We start from the raw sequence: 19832 nt of genomic DNA, 5'->3' as shown, positions 1-19832 counted from the left end.
TTTTAAGATAGAGCCAACTGACCCGGTCAAAAGCTTTAGCTAAGTCAATTTTTAAGGTGATGGCTTTGTGATGTTTGGTCCAGATAGTGTGAAAAGCCACTTGGGCAGCCCCAATGGCTTCATGAATCTGACGATGTTCCAGGAAGGCAAATTGTTGGGGGGCGATATGACGAGACAGAATAGGACGAATACGGTTTGCAATGATTTTAGAGATGATCTTGTAGAGTGCATTGCAGAGGGAGATGGGGCGATATTCATCAAAGGAGGAAGGAGAATCGGATTTAGGGATCAGAGCTATGAAAGTGGAGTTGATAGCATTATACAGGGATCCAGTCATTCTACATTCCTCTACTACCCGAAGTAGATCATGGCTGATTGTCTCATAAAATGCAATGTAAAATTCGATGGTCCATCCATCTGGCCCCGGGCTGCGTTCCTTCTTAAACCATTTAATGGTGGATTCTAGTTCCTCAGGAGTCACAGGATCAAATAGGTTCTCCGCTTCTTCTTCATTTACAAACTTGGGAAAATGGCCAGCTATGTTGATGATATCTGCAATGGTGGAGCCCGGAGGTTGCTTGTAGAGATTCCGGAAATGGGATGATCCAAACTGTGAGAGCTTGTTGAAAGTATCTGCCACTCCACCATCTGGCATAGGGAGATTCCATATAGTATTACTGACCTTCCTGCCTTTGGCATAATTGTGAAAGAAACGAGTATTGTCATCTCCAGCCTTTAGCCAGATTGCTCTACTGCGTAATCGAATTGATTCTTCCCTCTCCCTAAGGATTTTTTGCTTCTGATTTTCCAGATCCACTAAGTGTGCTTTATCTTCCGCCGTTGTATAGCCCAAACCTCTTTCATCTGTGAGAGAGGTTAGCTCAGCTTCTATGAGCATAAGAGCTGAGTTCTCCTTCCGGTATTTTTCTCTGGCCCATTCGATAGAGAGATGCTTGAGCTGCGATAGATTCATGCAGAAGCCTTTAGCCAGAGAGTCAGCTCTATCAATCGGATTGAGGGGCCAGAAGTCCTTAACGAGTTTGATGTAGGAGGGATCCTGTAGCCAGCCATGATTGAACTTGAAAGGTGCTTTTGGTTTTTTATTAGGGCCATTGATTTCCAGATAGATAGGATGGTGGTCTGATATGCCTCCAGATCCTACCCATTGCTTGTAGTGATGAAGCTGTTGAAGCAGAGTTCCTTTCATCATAAATCTATCAAGTCTGCGAGCCAGAGCAGCTTCACCAATTCTTCTGTTCCGCCAGGTGGGGAGAGGTTTATTCATGGGTACATCGCTCAGGTCATGACGATCCAAAAGGTCAGTCATGAAAGCAGTGATAGGGTCAATTTGGGCCGAGGCTCCCCATGATTCACCATAACCCAATGAAAAATTTAGATCCCCCCCTATGATTGAATTCTCTGCTGAGAGAATGGATAGGCCCAGAAGGTGATTCCAAAATGATTCACGCTGGTGACAAGGTCCGTATATGTTGATAACCCTGAGATTGATGCCCAGATCCGCAGAGAAGAGGTCAAGCCCCAAAAAGCCAGGTCCCCCCCAAGTACCTTGGGCCCTAATAGATGCAGGATTATATCCGATCGCTAAGCCTCCCGATCTACCCGAGGAGTCCATAGCCGAGAATTGCCAACCAGGGATGATGGATGATAGAGAGGCCGATATGGAGTCCGCAGGGCCTAGGGTTTCCTGGAGAAGTATAATGTCGACAGGAGATGATTCAATCAATATTTTGAGGGCTAGTTTCTTGGAGGCACTAGCCAAGCCTCTGCAGTTGAAGGAGAGGCACTTCATGGAGGAAGATGGCCAGGGGTGTTCTTTGCTCTAAGTACCCCTACAATAGTAGATTGTCGCCCAGTGGCCACCTCTGCCCCCGCTCTCCTGATGGCCTTTGTGAGATCTGATTTTCTCCCTCGAGCAGGCAGAGGGGTCAACCCAGGTGATGAGATGCCCAGGCCGGTGATTTTAAGATGAGATCCCTGAGAGTGAGTACGAGGGCGCAGATAATATGAGTGTTTAGAGCCCCGGGATGATGAGGGAGAAGATGCTAGCGACTGTAGCATTTGAGGGGATGGAACGGAAGGCGCAATAACTGGGGAGGTGGGCATCGTGCATAATGCAGCAGACAATGAGGGAGTGAAAGATGAGGAGGTCGAAGAGAAAATAGACAAAGGTGGGTAGAGAGATGTACCCGGATGGGCTGTAGATGCAGAGGCTGCCCGAGATCTGGTGACCGGAGTTGATGCACGGCATTGAGAAGCGGCCGGAGCCTGTATAGGAGAGCATGTGGGAATGCTTGTGATCGGAGTGTGTTGTGCAGCCGGAGAAATGGACCTCGGAGTAATGGTGGTGGTCTCAGGTGCATCAGTAGTTCTCTCGTTGAGAGGACAATCCTTGAAAATATGCCCTACCCTATGGCAGCGACGACATCTGAACGGTACACCTTCATAATCAAGAATCTGAACTCGAGTGAATCTGCCCCATTGTAGAGTGATCTTTTCCTCCAGACTGTCACGAGTGTCTAGGTGTACCAGGATTCGAGCAAGCGTTCTATTCCTTGATTCCACGAAAGTGCGGTCGTGGTCGAGATATGTTCCCAGGGCATTTCTGATGCAGATGAAAACTTCTTCGTTCCAGTATTGGAGGGGGAGCCCAGGTAGACGAACCCACAATGGCCCTGCCCTGATCTGTTCTCGCTCGGGGTCGAATAGAGGGCTCCACCGCTTGAGCAGCACCGGCGCCATCTCTATGTGCCAGTATCTGGCCAAGACAAGATCCGTGTAGTTTTCCTTGGCAAAATGAAGAGCAAACCAGCCACGGGGGAGTACTTGAACTTCAGGGAGTTCTTTCAGAACCCCACCTCAGATCTCTTTCACCCACAGAGTGAGCCGGGTCGCAGAGTATGCTCGCCCTCAGACATGTCCCACAAGGATAGTATTCGCCATATTAGCTGCCTCTCCTATGGCCGTGGTCTCTCCGAACCGAATAGTGATGTCCTTGGATGTGGCTTTGACACACTTTGTTCTTTTCTTACCCGAACGCGGCGCAGAAGGATGATTTACCAAGGGGTCCGGGGAGCAGTCTAAAGGATTCGACCTGGAAGTGCTGACTCTGACAGCGGGGGTTTCAAAGCAACCCGAGGGGAATGGAGGAGCGCAGAGGGTCCGGCCGCCGACGATAGAGGCAGTCCCGAAGAGGAAGGAGCCGGGAGAGAGGTGGACAGGGGACGCGAATCAAAGAGAGGCGACCGGGGGATAACAGATGATAGGAAGCGGAGGGTCCCCGGTGATAGAGGGGTTAGATCCAGACCAGTGGGCTCAAGGGGAGTGGCTCCTTCAGGTAAACAAGAGGGGGGGGGGGACCGGGATAGTAACCACCGGGGATGGATGCGGCTCAGATTGGAGAGAGAGGCCAGGGCCAGCAGACGACGAAGCGAAAGAAGGGCGATCGAATATTACCTGTGAGGAAAGCGGGTCTTCGGTAAAGTCAATCTCCTCCTCCGTTTCCATTACATCAACGACAGTAACCGGATCCATGTTGATAACGACAGATGGAGCCTGAAAAGTCGGGCCAGGTAAACAGGTTGAAACAGCTGCTCGATGCGGTCTTCAGGCGATAGAGGTAGGGTTCAGAGAGCCCTAACCGAAACCCTCGCGGTTAGCTGTAGTGCGCGCCAATTCCATCGCTCCACTTCATCCGTTTATGGTCAAAAGTTGTTAACGTATGTGATGGAATAGATTTTGTGGGTAAAAAGACAGAAATGAAATTATTAAAATGGAACAACTAGATCCAATCAAAGGGATATGCATACGCAGGAGGTGACATATAAGAGAAAAACCTCACAAACATAACAATACAAGAAAACGAAAGGAGGCTCAACAACCGTTGCATCTGAATTTGAACTAGTAATTCCTATGAACGGATTGTTTAAAAAGAAGTTGATTAGCTGTATTAGTCCACGTACCTAGGGTTTTGAGGAGAAAGAAAGATTATTAATGGAAATGACCTTCGTTTTCAAAAGTATGTGTTCTATTTATTCTAATTTGTATCTCTGGAATAAAGTTTGATGTCGATTGGCTTGCGTCTGAACAGTAAATTAATGGGAATTTTCGATAAGTTCTACAGTGACATGTCCTATGAGTAAGAATCGAATCCAAAAACTTTACATCTAAGTAATGTATATCAAAAGAAAACCAACATATAATAACTTTCAATTTAATTATTTCTATCCAAAAGCTGCCCAACAGTTATGTATTTCCTCTAATTTCTTTTCTTCATGATTTCTATCCATGGAAACAGAGCCTTAAGATTTTATGGTCCAATTATACACGGTTACTTACTTGAAGAAAGTCCTATAAAATTTTTTAGATTTAACTCCGTAAATAGTAAACAACGCTTCAAATTTGAAAGTTGCAGTGCCGAGAAATACCTGTGATCGTTGGAATTCTGAGATTTGTTTTACTGAAATTTGGAAAAAAATTATGGTAACATCAATGTAATGTTAAGATTTAGCTTGCAGACAAAGCCCTTTTGCATTCCAATGAAGTTTTGATAGACCCTGCGTTTAAACCAAGGGTAGGGTTTTTCACAAAGAATGGAGACTATAGGAATTTAGGAAAATTAGTGGCAAGGAAAATTCTAGGCAGGTGTTTCACTCATCAGTGCCAACATTATGATCCACACAGTGGGCTCCCTGTTCACTTTCTGTTTGGGTTTATGGCAGATCATATGCTCCTTCAATGCCCACCTCAAAACCACCAGAGAATACACACCAAAGCCATGGCATTCCCTGTCCTAAAGATGCTGTAAGCACCTGGAACTCTACATGAAACTAATGGGCATCCGGTTAGCCATCTCATACAATCCCGCGATCTCATCAGACTTCAATCCACTCATAAATGGAACCATACCAGTGCACCACCTCTTGTCGCTGTAGTTCGCGGTCGTGCTTTGCGTCTTCTTGATCGTGGTCTTGTTGGTGTTAGTGAGCGAGAGAAATGGTCGGTGTCACCTGCCAATTCCCAGCGAGACGCTGTTTTTAATGGCCGGTTTGGGGTTTGGACTCCATGGGCGATGCTTAGGGTCGGCGCGTCGCTGACATCGAACATTGAGGGCAAGTGCTAATCATTGTTGGGAGCCTGAGAGCCACAACCACCGTCTGTTGCACCTCCGCAATCATCTTCGCCTTGCTGCCTAAGGAATTCGTAGCAAACGTAGCACTGTCCTCAGCTCTATGTCCTCAGGGGTTTTGGTTTCTTCAGTCGAGGCTCTCACTTCATGTTGAGAGCTACGTTCCCCAAGGTTGCCACTGACTCCTGGACGTGCCCGGCAAGGCCGATGGTTCAACTCAGTGCGATCTCGACGAGTATAAGTTGCGCTCCTTCGGGCTTCTAGTTCTCCATCTTCTCTTCGTTGTCCATGTCATCATTGTCGTGATCATCGTTTTGACCGTCTTCAGTGTGTTCGCTACGGTTTTGGATGTGAGGACTCAGGAGGCATGACGGTTACGAGCCTCTGGATAATTCCAACCACAGGGAAATGGTATTCCTCAGGGCCGAGTCCTAGGGGTTTCGATCATAGGTTTTCTCTATTTTAAAAGTGAGAGTTAGAATGAATTTGTTTCTTTGTACTAGTATTGTTGTATACCTATGTGACAATAATTGAATTTTCTCATATCAACTATAGCTTCATCGTTTTTTCTCAGCTTTGTACAACATGAAAAGCTGTTTGTCAAAGTGATGGAGAAAATTGTTTACCTGCCTCGTGTATAGGACTTAGTATCATGTCATTAAAAATTTATTTTATGACTGCTGGCAACAACCTCCATTACGCTGCAACAACTTCCGACGCACTCTATACGTCAAGTTGAATAAGGCAACTTGCAAGGGGGTCTCGGGGGTCCACTACCCAATGGTCCAAGCTTCCAACCAGGATAATAGATATTCTGCCATTTATATGGAGACCAACAACCCTTTGTAGGGAATTTTATAATATATATATATATATATATTTAAAACTCGTAGCCCCCGATCGCGGTGAAAAAGGCGGCGAAGAGGGTGATTAGTGTGATGGCAAGGAGGGGCTATGATAAGCCACATTGCACATGGAGATTATTGCAGGTGGATAGGACGGTTGACAGACTGGGCATAATTGTAAAGAGCAGCGGAGAGGGAACTATGAAGGCCAGAGGTGGTGCAAGAGACGGTGCTCCAGTGATGGGACAAGGGTCAGTTCGCACAGAGGCAAGCCGAGGAGGAGTGGGTGATTATGACAAATGCAGGCGACAGAGGGAGGCGGTGCAACAACACAAGAAAGGGTGGCAAGAGAGAGGAATTGGATACGGGAGGAGGCATACGGATAGGTATGCAGTTAATGCCCTTGGTGAGAGCGAGGACAAGGGTAAGGAGTTGGAAACCAGAGCAACATATAAAGCAGAGAGGAGACAGCAGCGGGGTCGACCTCCCGTCCCTAGAAAAACTAAGTGTAAGGTAGCAGAGAGAAGAATGAGGAAGGCAGTGACTGTTATGAGCAGGGGAGGAAGCGTTACGGGGACCGAAGGAAATTCGATAGACTCCTGGGAAGAAATGGAACAGAACCAGGTAGACATGGAGGAGGCACATAACCCAGAACAGGGCAGTAAAATTCAGAAAAGGAGAAGCGGAAGGGGGAAGGGAGACCTTTGGAGGACAGGCAACTAGAAGAGGCAGGAATTCGAGAAAAGAAAGCCAGAGGGTGAGGAGAGGAAGGCTGCCTTGGAGCTTCCTCAGGCATAACTGGTCAAGGAAGTAAGGTAAAGGAGGGCAACAAAGCTGGCGCAGGACGTGGAAGGGGCCGTAGAGGCAAAGGGAGAGGATGTCAGGATGGAAACCATAAGCAGAGCTCCCCTCCACTGGCAGGAAAAAGACGAGGCAGGAAGACGTTGAAGCGATAGGTCCAGTATGCGGAGAGGGCGTATAGTGAAGAAACGAATGCGGATATTAGGAAGATAATCCAGCAGTTGGAGGAAGAGGCTACACAGGAGCAGTCGGAGACCGAAATGGAAGACTGGGAGTATCTGCTGCCAGACCCAGGAAACACCAGAGGACGCATGTCCCTATACAAGTAGGCTCTCCATGTGTATTGGGTAATGAAGAGGCTGCTAGCAAAAGCTATGGAACAGGTAGCTATGGAGATGGCAGAATTGGCCCAAGGCATCCCAAATCTGAAGAAAGAGATGAAAAACCTCCAGATAACCCTTCTTATGCAGGATAGCAAGCTTGACGAGATACAACAACAGCTAAAGAAGCTCATTCCTGGAGCAAAGGAGGAAGATTACCAGTCGGGCGCCATGGCAGACTGATTTTTCAAGTTATGTAAAACGTCTCCTTAGTTAGGATGCTGAGAGCTTGCTCTCCTTTTGTTATATTTTATAATGCAGATAGGAAACAATGATAGCCTCTTTGAATGTGTAGTATATTTAGCATGGACAAGTAGACTCAGTGTATTTTACTTCTGGATGGCAGTTAAAAACTTAAGGTGGCCAACAGACCCAGTTTGCCTTCGGGGCGGGTTGAGGCCACGGTATGTATGTACAGGCTTTAACTTGAATTAATACGAATGGTACCATGTTAGCTTACAAAAAAAAAAACTCGTAGAAATCAAAATTCACATTTCTTTTGACGAGTAATTTTACCTTCACACTTTTTTTGACGTGCTAAAGGCCTCTTGACAGGCCACAATGTGTTCAATTTTGAACACTGGCACCGACCGCTCCTTCTCGTTGTTCTGATTGAGGGCGATGCATTCTCCCTCGTCTTCCTCTACATGCTTCCATTTCCATGGCCTCAAACCCCCATCGTTTTTGTACCCTCGAACCATCCTATACCGAACACTGTCATGTTGAGTACAATTGGGCCGGTCTAGGAGCCCCACCACGAGTTTGATCCAAGAAATATTCACAAAATCACAGGAGACACTAATATTATAGAGACTTGCTATATAATCATTAGGGAGCATCACAAGGCAGTCAAGTTGGAGTTATGGCACCAAAATAGAGTCTAATTCATCTCATGTGTGCCGCTCCTTCATATATCAACTTGGTGAAACACCAGTAAACCAAAAGTCTATAGAAGCATCCTCTACAGATGCAACAAAAACCTTGAACATTATCACCACTGAGGAGTTCCTCGTAACACTGAGGCCTCAACCAAACAAAGACAGAAGACACAAACAAACCATAACAAACCCTTGCTCAACCAAATTTGTAGTGAAACACACCGCTTGAAAAACCTACTACCTTTTTCAGGCCGCATGGAACCTAACCTAGCTCGCACCCTCGAACAGAGAGAAACATTCCCATACGGGAGAGAATAATGTCGAACATAAGTGATACAAGGATAGAAACAACATACTTGATATATATAACTTCACGCCATGACACTCCATACAGACGACTACCATACCGAACCAGACTAGGCCATCCCAAAACCTTGATATTTTCACGACTACAACACATTATTCAGGCCCAAAGGGGAGGTAAGAGAAAAAATATACCCATTTTCGCTTTCCATTCTTTCTGGTTGCAGTGACAGTTCCGGTGAGTAACACCTCCACCACAAACTCACTGGCGCAGAACACCAACACCACAAAACAATCCAACAGAATCTTCCTGAGGGAGAAATGCCCAACAATTGAGGTGTTGTCCACCAAAACAATTGGGTAAGGTACCGCTTCCCTCGTGGGACCTTTCTGATCACACATCGTGTGTCCTTCGTCTTAACTCCACATCATTCTTGCATGCATGTACTGACGGTTGGCCACCTCCCGACCTTATCTCCTAACATTACTCCCATCGCCCAGATCCCAAAGCAGATCGCCTTGCCTTCTCTCACCCCGATCGGGGGCTTATCACATAACTTATTAATATAAACAATGTACTTCATAAGTAAAATATTCAATGCCATATTAAGTAACAAAATTCAATGTCAACTAATATGTACAATGAAAAGAAATAAATTTTCATGTTTACTTTTTTTTAAAGCATTTCTAGTAATGTTATTATTTTATATTTGGGCTATATTTTTCTGTCAATTTTATCTCTGAGATGCAAACATTTTTTTTTCAAATTTTTCATTTTAAATTTAATTACACAAGTAAATTATATCACTCTAAACACTTATTAAATCAAGTGATTAAAATAGATCAATGCCGATCTTTAAAGAAAAAACTAATAAGACCAATGTGCAATTTGAAAATTCAATGATTGCTAATTAATTTTAGAGCACAATTTCATTCATGCTACTTTACATAATTCTACATTAATCCTACACTAAAAACATAGGACAACCCAAATTCATAGCTGAGCTACTTTTATACATTTGTATATGAAAAGAAAAACAATATTCCATAGAGCACTCCTTCAAATCATTAACATCTAAACCACACAGTTAATAAATTTATAGTGGACACATAATTGATCTCGTGGAGATTCGCGGCATAAGCTGGTTAAACCTTGTACTCCTCATTTGTGCGGTGACACATATTCTTTTCGAGACTCAAGGGCCTGTAAGTCGGCCTCGTGATCCAATATCAAATGCTCAAACTTCTTATAGAGGCCGTCCAAATTAAATTTTCCACTATCAGACACCTGTGGCAACGTACAAATATATGTATGTTCAAACATTGGTAAATAAGACATGGAAGTAAGTTGTTGCCACAATTATAGGAAAATACATTGTTATATATGGTATGGAAAAATTTGTTATTAATCGAAGAATACGTAGCATTCACAACTTGTAGCCCACATTCTTCCAGTGTGAGCAAAAGATTGGAGTACACAATCTGATCTTCGAACACATTGAGGGAGATATTAACACCATAATGGATGGAATTTATTTGCACCATAGTGAAGACGTAGGAAAATACCTTGTTATATATTTGCTTATATATAAATGAATGTTATAAATAATAATGAGGAACTTATCATGGAGGAACTTATTAGAATTGGAATAATCTCAAATCCCTAGGAAATTGGTGGGTGGGGATCCACGTGGCACAAATATAATTTTTTAAATTTATTAAACATAATGGACCATTTTGCTAAATAAATTTGCTTATATATAAATGAATGTTATAAATAATAATGATGAACTTATCATGGAGGAACTTCTTAGAATTGGAATAATCTCAAATCCCTAGGAAATTGGTGGGCAAGAAACCATGTGGTATGAATCTAATTTTTTAAATTTATTAAAATTCAATTGAACCTATAAAAATATGTAATACACTACAACCATTGATAAGCATTAAGTTTAAGCATATGCTGAGCATATTCCCTTGAGAATCAATATAGGCCCTCAATTAATAAAAAAAGTCAATAAACCTCCTTCCATCTAAAGTTAATCTATAGAATAAATTAACTACCACCATAGATCCATCTTAAGGGATCAAATCTCTCAAGATGCAAACCTCTTTTTGAGTGCAAAACTTGAGGAAGAGTTTGCATCTAGAGAGACTTGACCTTAGTAGGGTTGTTCAAGTAAACTTGACTCGGTCAAGTTATCGGTGGGTTTGGATACAAGCACCCAAGGTTTTGCCCATAGTATTTAACTTTGATGTAGCTTATTTATAGGCCGAAAAACTCCATGATTTTTCGTACTACTCGCTAGTGGGAACAAAGTAATGGTGTCTTTAGACACCATCACTTCTCTCGATGCTTTATGATCCTAACGTATAGTATTAGAGCTACAATGGTAAGTGGTAAGTATTATTAGACCCTGATGAATATTAGAGCCAAAGTGAAGTGTGAAGTCTGCCTGCATGAAAAGGATATAGTATTTTGATCTGGTTCATGTGGAATAAGTCGAGCATGAATTGTGATGCGATGGTATAGTGATTGATTTTTGCGATGGTAGAGTTATTGATCTAGTGCAATGATGTCTACTGATCTGATGTGATACTAAATGTAATGTGTGCGTTCATGTATTAAAACCTTGATGGTGATAAGTTGAGCGATGGAAACAAGTAATGAATTAATAGTCGAAGGATAACGTACAAAGGAGTGGCCATATGCAGTGAGCCTAAGATCTAGATGTGTTTCAGGGAAGACAAATATCTGGATGAGGACTCCTTTGAGAGAATATTAAAAGAAGACTAGGCCACTATGGTCGTGCACAAAACCATTGTGTTGAGCAGGTAACTCAAAGGTATTGTCCATTTTAGATCAATATATTTTAGTGGTTTCAAAGGGAATGTTGAGACTGGTGGATGAGATGGTGGCTGAAGAAGTGAGGATGAAGAGGAACCCATGACGGTAGAGGAGAATGATGGTCATAGAGGAGAGAAACAATGACAGATCGAGAGCAAATCTAGGTTATATGGTAGTATCCAAGATGTGGTGAGGGGTCGGGTTGTGCAATGACGATGAGATCAATGGAGGCACAAGATTAAGTCCACCAAGGATAGTACACCAAAAAATTGTCCATCCTCCGAAGTCCTAGTGGATAATCATTTACCAGAGGCCGAAAAATTGATGCCTGCAGACATGAAATCACACAAGGTTTTGAAAGAGACGAACAATGTGAGTGAAGAGAAAAAAGGTTTGAAAGATGAGGATAAAAAACCCTCTGTTGGAAGACAGACGTAATTTTAGAGGGAATGGCCATGGTAGGTGTAGAAGTTCCTTGTATATTCAAACTTCTAATTGTAATTTACTAAAGCAATAAACTTGAATCTACTCTATTCATCAACATAAATAATTAAAAGATCACAAAATCATGAAGCATACAAGAGAAATAATTCAATAAACACATTACACAATGATTTCCTGGGGAAATCCACAACTAAAAACCCTTGCTATCTGTATATTGCATTAGTAAAAAAATATGAGAAGATTACAATACTCTGCTCAAGCCCGAGCAACCTCTGCACTATCTCTATTTGTCTCACAACTTCCTAGAAAATCCCATGCCAATACTTAACCAATTTATTGCTTTCCCAAGTCCCTATTTCCTTGTGTTGTTTCCTTGGGAATTAGCCCCTATTAATTAGGAAAATTCCTCAATTAAATTGCCAATTCTCATTGGCCTTCCTCAGAATGCATGCACTACCTGTACAATTAGTGCACTGTCACTGAACTTCAATTTCAACTAGGTAACTCTCAGATATGACATTCATGAGTTAATTATGAGTGAATCATTAGTTAACTAGTTGATCATTGCAGGCAACACCACACTACTAGACCTACCACTAGTTCCTCCAACAGTTGGAACTAGTTAAACTGAATTCATTAATTACAATTGAAAATAAACTCAACCAGGGATCCTATAATGTAAGAGACACTACATGACTCAAGTTAGACCCTCAACTAGAATTAACTAAGCAAACTAGGTCAATTTAACTTAGTTAACTATTAGAAGTTGTCATGTGACGTGGAATTACAATTTTATTCCTAATTTATTTGAAGGAAAAAAATAAATTAGGATTTTCTTGTTGCATTTTCAACACTCCCTCTCAACAAGAAAGGGATTATTTTCTACCCCGATCTTGCCTCTATGAAACTTGAATTTGCATCTTGAAAATTCCTTTGTCAAAATATCTGCATCCTGATCCTTTGTAGGAATATACTCCAACAACATGATTCTCCTCTGCACACAATCTCGTAGATGGTGATATCGGATGTCGATATGCTTGTACTGATCATGAAAAACTGGATTCTTAGAGAGTTTGATACAACTCTGATTGTCACGGTAAATCACTGTAGGATCCATCTGCTGACCAAACAACCCAACACGGATCTTCCTCATCCATATAGCTTCACAAGCTACTTGACTAACAACCATGTACTCTACTTCTGTCGAATTGAGCGAAACTAATCTCTGCTTCCTGCTATACCAAGAACCTGCTGCTGACCCAACACTGAAGATTCCCCCTGATGTGCTCTTCTCGTCAGATGGACTCCCTACCCAATTTGCATCTATGAAGCCTTTAAGATTCACTCCCTCTGTCTGTCTGTACCAAATACCAAACTGAGTGGTGCCTCTGAGGTATCTCAACACATGTGTGGCTTCCTTCCAATAAAGTTTGGTTGGCTTAACCATTGCTTGACTAACATGGTTAGCTATGAAACATATGTCTGGTCGTGTGTTCACTAAATACATAAGTGAACCCACAACCTTCCTGTAAGTAATAGCCTCCACTACTTCACTTGAAGTAGCATCTTCCTTCCTCTAATTCCCTGCTAGAGGAGTCTCCATGGGTTTTCTTCTCTCCATGTGGAACTTCTTCAGTATCTCATTGGCATACTTTCCCTGAGAGACAAACAATTTTTCATCTCCTTGTCATACTTCCATACCAAGGAAATAATGCATGAGCCCTAGGTCCTTCATCTCAAATTCTCTTGCAAGATCCTCTTTGCAAGAATTTACCAACTACTCATCATCTATTAGAATTAAATCATCGACTTACATGCTATAATAAAGAAATTACCTTCAACCACAATATGGTAAAGGTTCACATCTACTTCACTTTTGATGAAGCCCAATATGGTCAAATTGTTGTCAATCCTGGTGTACCAAGTATGAGGTGCTTGTTTCAATCCATACAACGCTCGCTTGAGTTTGCACACATGTTACTCTCTGTTGAAGGTCTCAAATCTTTCCAGCTACTCAGTGTACACCTCTTCCTCAATCACTTCATTGAGGAATGTTGCCTTCACATCCATCTGATGTATCTTCCATCTCATCTACGCTGAAAGTGCTAGAATATATTTTATTTAAGAGTACCTTGCTACTGGAGAAAATGTCTCCTCATAATCAATTCCCTCCACGTAAGAGAATCCTCTGGCCTCAAATCTGGCCTTGTGTTTCTCCACACTCCCATCTGCTACTTGCTTTACCTTATAAAGCCATATGGAATTCACTAATGACTTGTCTACTGGTCTTGGGACCACTTCCCAAACATTGTTTCTGATAATGGGGTCATACTCCTCAACCATGGCATCAACCCACACTAGTTGCTGCACTTCTTCATTGAATGAGGATGTATCAATCTCTAACTCTCACTCATCAGAGCCATGTAGCCAGTGTACCGATATGGTGACCTCCTCTGCCTGGGATTTGATGTGGGTGCTCCCACATTCTATCTAGCATCATGCATCAATATGTCAGCCTCTTTGGTGCACTTACTTCCGTCTCTGCATGAGCAGGTGCTTCCACTCTATGCTCCTCTACATGTGGATTCTCCACATCATTCCGAGGTTCTCCCTTTGGAGCTAAAAGCTCCTCTTCTCCATGCAAATGAAGCTCCCTCTCAAGGGAACATATAATCGCCTTATCTTCATCTAACTTCACATCTCTACAAACCACTGCCATCCTATGAGATGATAGGTACACATGATAGTTTTTAGGTGTATCAGTGTACCCCACAAATATTCCCAACTCAGCTATTGGTTCTAGCTTTTCCCTTGCATCCTTGGTAACATGAAAGTAAACTAATGAACCAAAGATCCTGAAGTGTGCCACATCTGGTTTCTTACCTGAAAAATCTTCTTCTAGTGTACTCATCCTGAGAATCCGATGAGGACTCCTGTTTTGCACATATACAACTGTGTTTCATGCTTCAGTCCACAAAATGCAATGGTAGGCCCTGATCATGTTACATCGACCGTGCAACCACAATAATTCTATTCTTCCTTTCATTCACCCCATTCTTCTGTGGGTTATGGGGTGCTATTAACTCCCATTGAATTCCTTTTGATGAACATAAGTTAATGAATTCATTCGACACATATTCTCCACCTTTATCGCTCTTGAGATCCTTCAATTTCCTGCAAGTGTCTTTCTCAACAAGTGCTTTAAATTCACAAAATTTAGTGAACATCTGATCTTTCTTCTACATGAATAAAGTCCATCACTTACGTGAAAAATCATCTAAAAATATTACATAATACTTGTGCTTGGCCGTGGAGGCTGTTGATAATGGTCCACACGCATTTTAGTGAACTCTTTCTGTAGAATTTCCTGCAAATTCTCTACAAATCTACCTCTGAGATCTATGTAGAAAATCTGACTGTAGATTAACTCGATAATGCAATATACCAAAGAAAAATAATATAATCTACTTCTACTATCAAACTTGCGGAAGCTTAAAGATCGAGCTGACTCAACGCTGAACACATATAACGATAAGAAGAAGAATCAATACACATGAAACAAAAAAAATACTCAGGGGAAAGACTCAGCGAAAAACCCCACTATCTATATTATCATACAAGGTGGATTCAATATATCAGAATAAAACAAAGCTTTATCTCTCACAGCAAACCAGCTCTTAGTACAATCCTCCTGGATGCTCACAGACAAACAAGGCTTCTCACAAACCTTCTCCTTTGCCCTCCAAGCCTCCTATTTCCTTATGCTGTTTCTCTTGGGTGATCCTACTGTTACCAAGTGTAACACTGATCACTCACACTAATCTCACACCCTGTAAAACTACGCAATCCTCAAGGAACCTTGTTCCTTCTACATGGATGAGTTTCCTTTATAGGAAAACTCATGAAACTGATAGTAACCTGTCCTTGACATTTAACTCAACTGGGTCTTTCTCTGAATAGACATGCATGAGTTACTGATGAGATAATCTTCAGTTATATGGAGTACACTAGTTGGATGCATGCATGCATTAACTGACTGAACTCACAATTAGTTCCTCAAATAGTTTGGAACTAATTTAACTGGACTTAACTCAGTACATTGAGTTAACTAATTACAACTCAAATATAACTCATTCTTATCTCCTTAATTAAGGGATAATCTCCTTAATTTAAGGGATAACTATTGCATGACTTCAGAAAGACTTCTAACTTGAATGTATCCAACTAATTAATCCATAATGAATGAATTAATTATTTCCAAGCAGCTGGTGAGACTAAATTCGATTTTAATTCAAGGAAAAAGTTAAATTGGAATTTCTGGATTCTATTTTTATCATTTCTTGTTGCTATTTTCAACACTCCCTCTCAACAAGAAAGGAATTCAACTCGATCTTGATCTTGAACCTTTGGAATTTTCTGCATGCAACACTTCTCTCTAGTGTTGTTGCTCCAACAATTCCAGAAACAAAAAAAACATCCAACCTGAATCAGTGTGATGCATCTGTCATCAAATTCTCTGACTGCTATTGCCTCTGTTGATTGAAAAATTTGCGCTTCTGCTAACTCTGCCTTTCTACACTATTGTCAATCCTTCTCTGCGCTCTTTAGTATCTGACTGCTCTAGCCTCTGTCACTTTGATCTCTGACCGCATCAATCCCAATGATTCCTCCTGCTAAGATGTACTTTGGGCTCCCGTAGCAAGGTACAATCCATGAGATAAAACCTCTCAATGGTCCCTGCCTAATTTCAGCCTTCTTGGGACTATCACTTCACATCACCCCACCTCACACTTGGAGGTATGGCTGCATGTGATCCCTCTACCCACTTGGCTCGAAATTTCCCCCTACTGGAGGTCTCTGCATGAGTGGATGCCTCCACTCAGTCTCCTCTTAGCATCTCCAATTGTGGCTCCTCCACAATTGTCTGAGACTTCTTCCAGGTCTGCATGTTGAGAGATAATTTACTCTCCCTCTCAACCACCAAGTCTCTAACATTTTCCTTGCTCCTCAAGGCTTTGCATGCATCTTGAACCTCAAGAGCATACATGTTCTTGACTCATGAACCGATTTGTTTCATCTGTCTCGTGGTGATGTATCTAAGGAAAACCTTTCCCTTACTAAAAACAACATTGTAGCCTTTGTCCTCCAACATTGCGATCGATACCAAATTCTTTTTCAATATAGGCACATACTTGACATTTGTCAAGGTGATAAGAGCTCCATGCTCCCTCTGAAAAGAAACCGCGCCCACTCCTGAAACACTATACCTTTCATCGTCACCCATCTCTATGCACATCTTGAGGTCTTTCTCCTCCAAGGTACTGAATAAATTTTATCGTCGGTCATGTGGAATGAGGCTCCACTGTCAAGAAACCAACCACAACCAATCATCGATGACACCCTGAATGCTATGAGGGTAAAGTCCATCTCGAATTGAGAGCCTAATGCCTCACCTTCTGATCCTTTTGTGGATCCCTCCTTGGACTTCTTCGATGGGAAATTAGTTTCATAATGTCCCATCTCGTGACAATTAAAGCATATCACTTTAGACTTGTCAACCTTCTTCCCTCCATGAGAAGAATTCAATTTGAAATGAGAATCCTTCTCCTTTCCCTCCCTTTCCTTACTTGCTAAGGCCATATTTTCTTCATCATCATCCTTGGATGAAGAACCATCTCGAATGCTCCTCTTGATCTCCTCTTGCATGAGATCCGACCATAGTCGTTCCCAGTCTGACAGTTTCTCCCTTCCATTCACAGAGTCCTGGTAGCTATTCCATCTCTTTGGAAGGCCAAGGAGAGCGAGGCTCACCATGTCATCATCAGAAGTAGTTTTTCCCACACTGCTAAGCTCATTTCTGCAAGTGGTGAGCTTGTTCAGATATGTGGAAATAGTATCTCAGTTATCCATCTTGATTTTTCGAAGCTTATTCTTGAGCGCCAATTTCCTCTGGTCGCTACTATTCTGGTAGAGGTCCTTCAATGTATTCCACATTGAGAACGGAGTATCATTCCCATGGAGACTCGAGAGAATATGGCCTCGAATTCCCTCTAGGATGATCCATCTTGCCTTTGTCATACACTTCTTCCACTCAACCAATTCTTGTGCATTAGCTGCAGTTGGCTTTGGGATTTCTTGATCAATACAATCCTTCAAGCCATTGTCTTCTAATATAGCTTCCATTCTATCTTTCCATGCTATGTAATTCGAGTTGCCTTCCAAGGCATACTCGAGTCTCAAGCCATAGAACACCATTGACCAACCTGAAGTATGAGATGAATTCAATTTGTACCTGCAACCCCGAACTTCAAACTTCGAATTCTCTTCTCATTATACTATTCACAGCTCTGATACCATGTAGAATTTCCTGCAAATTCTGGACAAATCTACCTCTGAGATCTATGTCGAAAATCTGACTATAGATTAACTCGATAATGCAATATACCAAAGAAAAATACTATAATCTACTTCTACTATCAAACTTGCGGAAGCTTAAAGATCGAGCTGGATCAAAGCTGGACACATATAACCATAAGAAGAAGAATCAATACACACGAAACACAGAAAATACTCAAGGGAAAGCCTCAGCTAAAAACCCCACTATATGTATTATCATACAAGGTGGAAATATATCATAATAATACAAAGCCTTAGCTCTCATAGCTAACCAGCTCTAAGTACAATCCTCCTGGATGCTCACAGGCAAATAAGGCTTCTCACAAACCTTCTCCTTTGCCCTCCAAACCTCCTATTTCCTTGCGCTGTTTCTCTTGGGTGATCCTACTATTACCAAGTGTAACACTGTTCACTCACACTGATCTCACACCCTGTAAAACTGCGCAATCCTCAAGGAATCTTGTTCCTTCTGCATGGATGAGTTTTCTTTATCGGAAAACTCATGCAAATAATAGTAATCTATCCTTGACATTTAGCTCAACTGGGTCTTTCTCTGAATAGACATGCATGAGTTGCTGATGAGAGAATCTTCAGTTATATGGAGTACACTAGTTGGATGCATGCATGCATTAACTGACTGAACTCACAATTAGTTCCTCAAATAGTTTGGAACTAATTTAACTGGACTTAACTCAGTAAACTGAGTTGACTAATTACAACTCAAATATAACTCAATCTTATCTCCTTAATTAAGGGATAATCTCCTTAATTTAAGGGATAACTGTAGCATGACTTCAGAAAGACTTCTAACTTGAATTTCTCCAACTAATTAATCCATAATGAATTAATTATTATTTCCAAGCAGCTGGTAGACTATTCAATTTTAATTCGCAATTTTAATTCAAAGACAAATTAAAATTGGAATTTATGGATTCTATTTTTATCATTTCTTGTTGTTATTTTCAACACTTTCAAGGATCGCTTGAGCTCGACTTTCCTTATCATGGAAGGTGGATTTAGTGTACTTCCCCAATGTACACCCTTTGCATGTATATCTCTGCTCTAGTGAACCCTTGGGAAGTCTTGTAGAAATATTTTGCATGATCTTCAAAGCTCTGTGGTGCAAGTGACCCAGTATTCTATGCAAAAAATCACCGATGTCTCGACTCTGCACCTTCTCTACTTTTGTGCTCAAAGCAGCACAATCTTCTACATCAAATCTGTAGAGGTTCTTCACCGAATCCCGATCTGCTTCACTTGTCCTTAGGTTATGTGATGAAGGAAATCCTTTCCTTTGCTAAATATCACATCGTAGCCACGATACTCCAACATAGAAACTGAAACCAAATTCTTCTTCAAACCCAGAACGTACATTGGATCTTTTAATGTGAGTGGAGAACCAGACTCCCTCTGAAAAGTAACAGTACCGCTATTGGTCATGCTATACCTTCCATCATCTCCCATTTTGATATGCATATGGAGGTCCTTGTTCTCCAAGTCGCTGATGAATTCTTTGTTTCCGGTCATATAGAATGAGGCTCCACTATCCAGATACCACACACTGCCTATCACCGATGTGACCATGCAAGTGATGAGGGTGAAATCCAACTTGAATTGTGATGTAAGAGATTCAACGGACGCTCCTCCTGAGGGATTCTTACAAACCTTCTTGTGCGGACAATTCGTGGCATAGTGTTCCAACTCATGAAAATGAAAACATTTAATCTTCGACAAGTCCTTCTTGCAGCCATGACTAGAATCTGATTTGGAATGGGATGACTTCCCTTTCCC

The 19832-nt window shown here is 41.9% G+C and overlaps 1 pseudogene; it reads left to right on the top strand.

Moving 5' to 3' along the window:
- The first annotated feature begins 4685 nt into the window (after nucleotides 1-4685).
- LOC149157619 (uncharacterized) lies at nucleotides 4686-5581 on the top strand (annotated as a pseudogene).
- Nucleotides 5582-19832: the final 14251 nt, after the last annotated feature.

The sequence above is a fragment of the Pinus tabuliformis genome, chromosome 5_2 (assembly GCF_031772625.1).
Source record: "Pinus tabuliformis cultivar Carrire ecotype Pingquan chromosome 5_2, CPIR1, whole genome shotgun sequence".
Taxonomy (NCBI): Eukaryota; Viridiplantae; Streptophyta; class Pinopsida; order Pinales; family Pinaceae; genus Pinus; species Pinus tabuliformis.
This window is presented reverse-complemented; position numbering and strand designations above follow the sequence as displayed.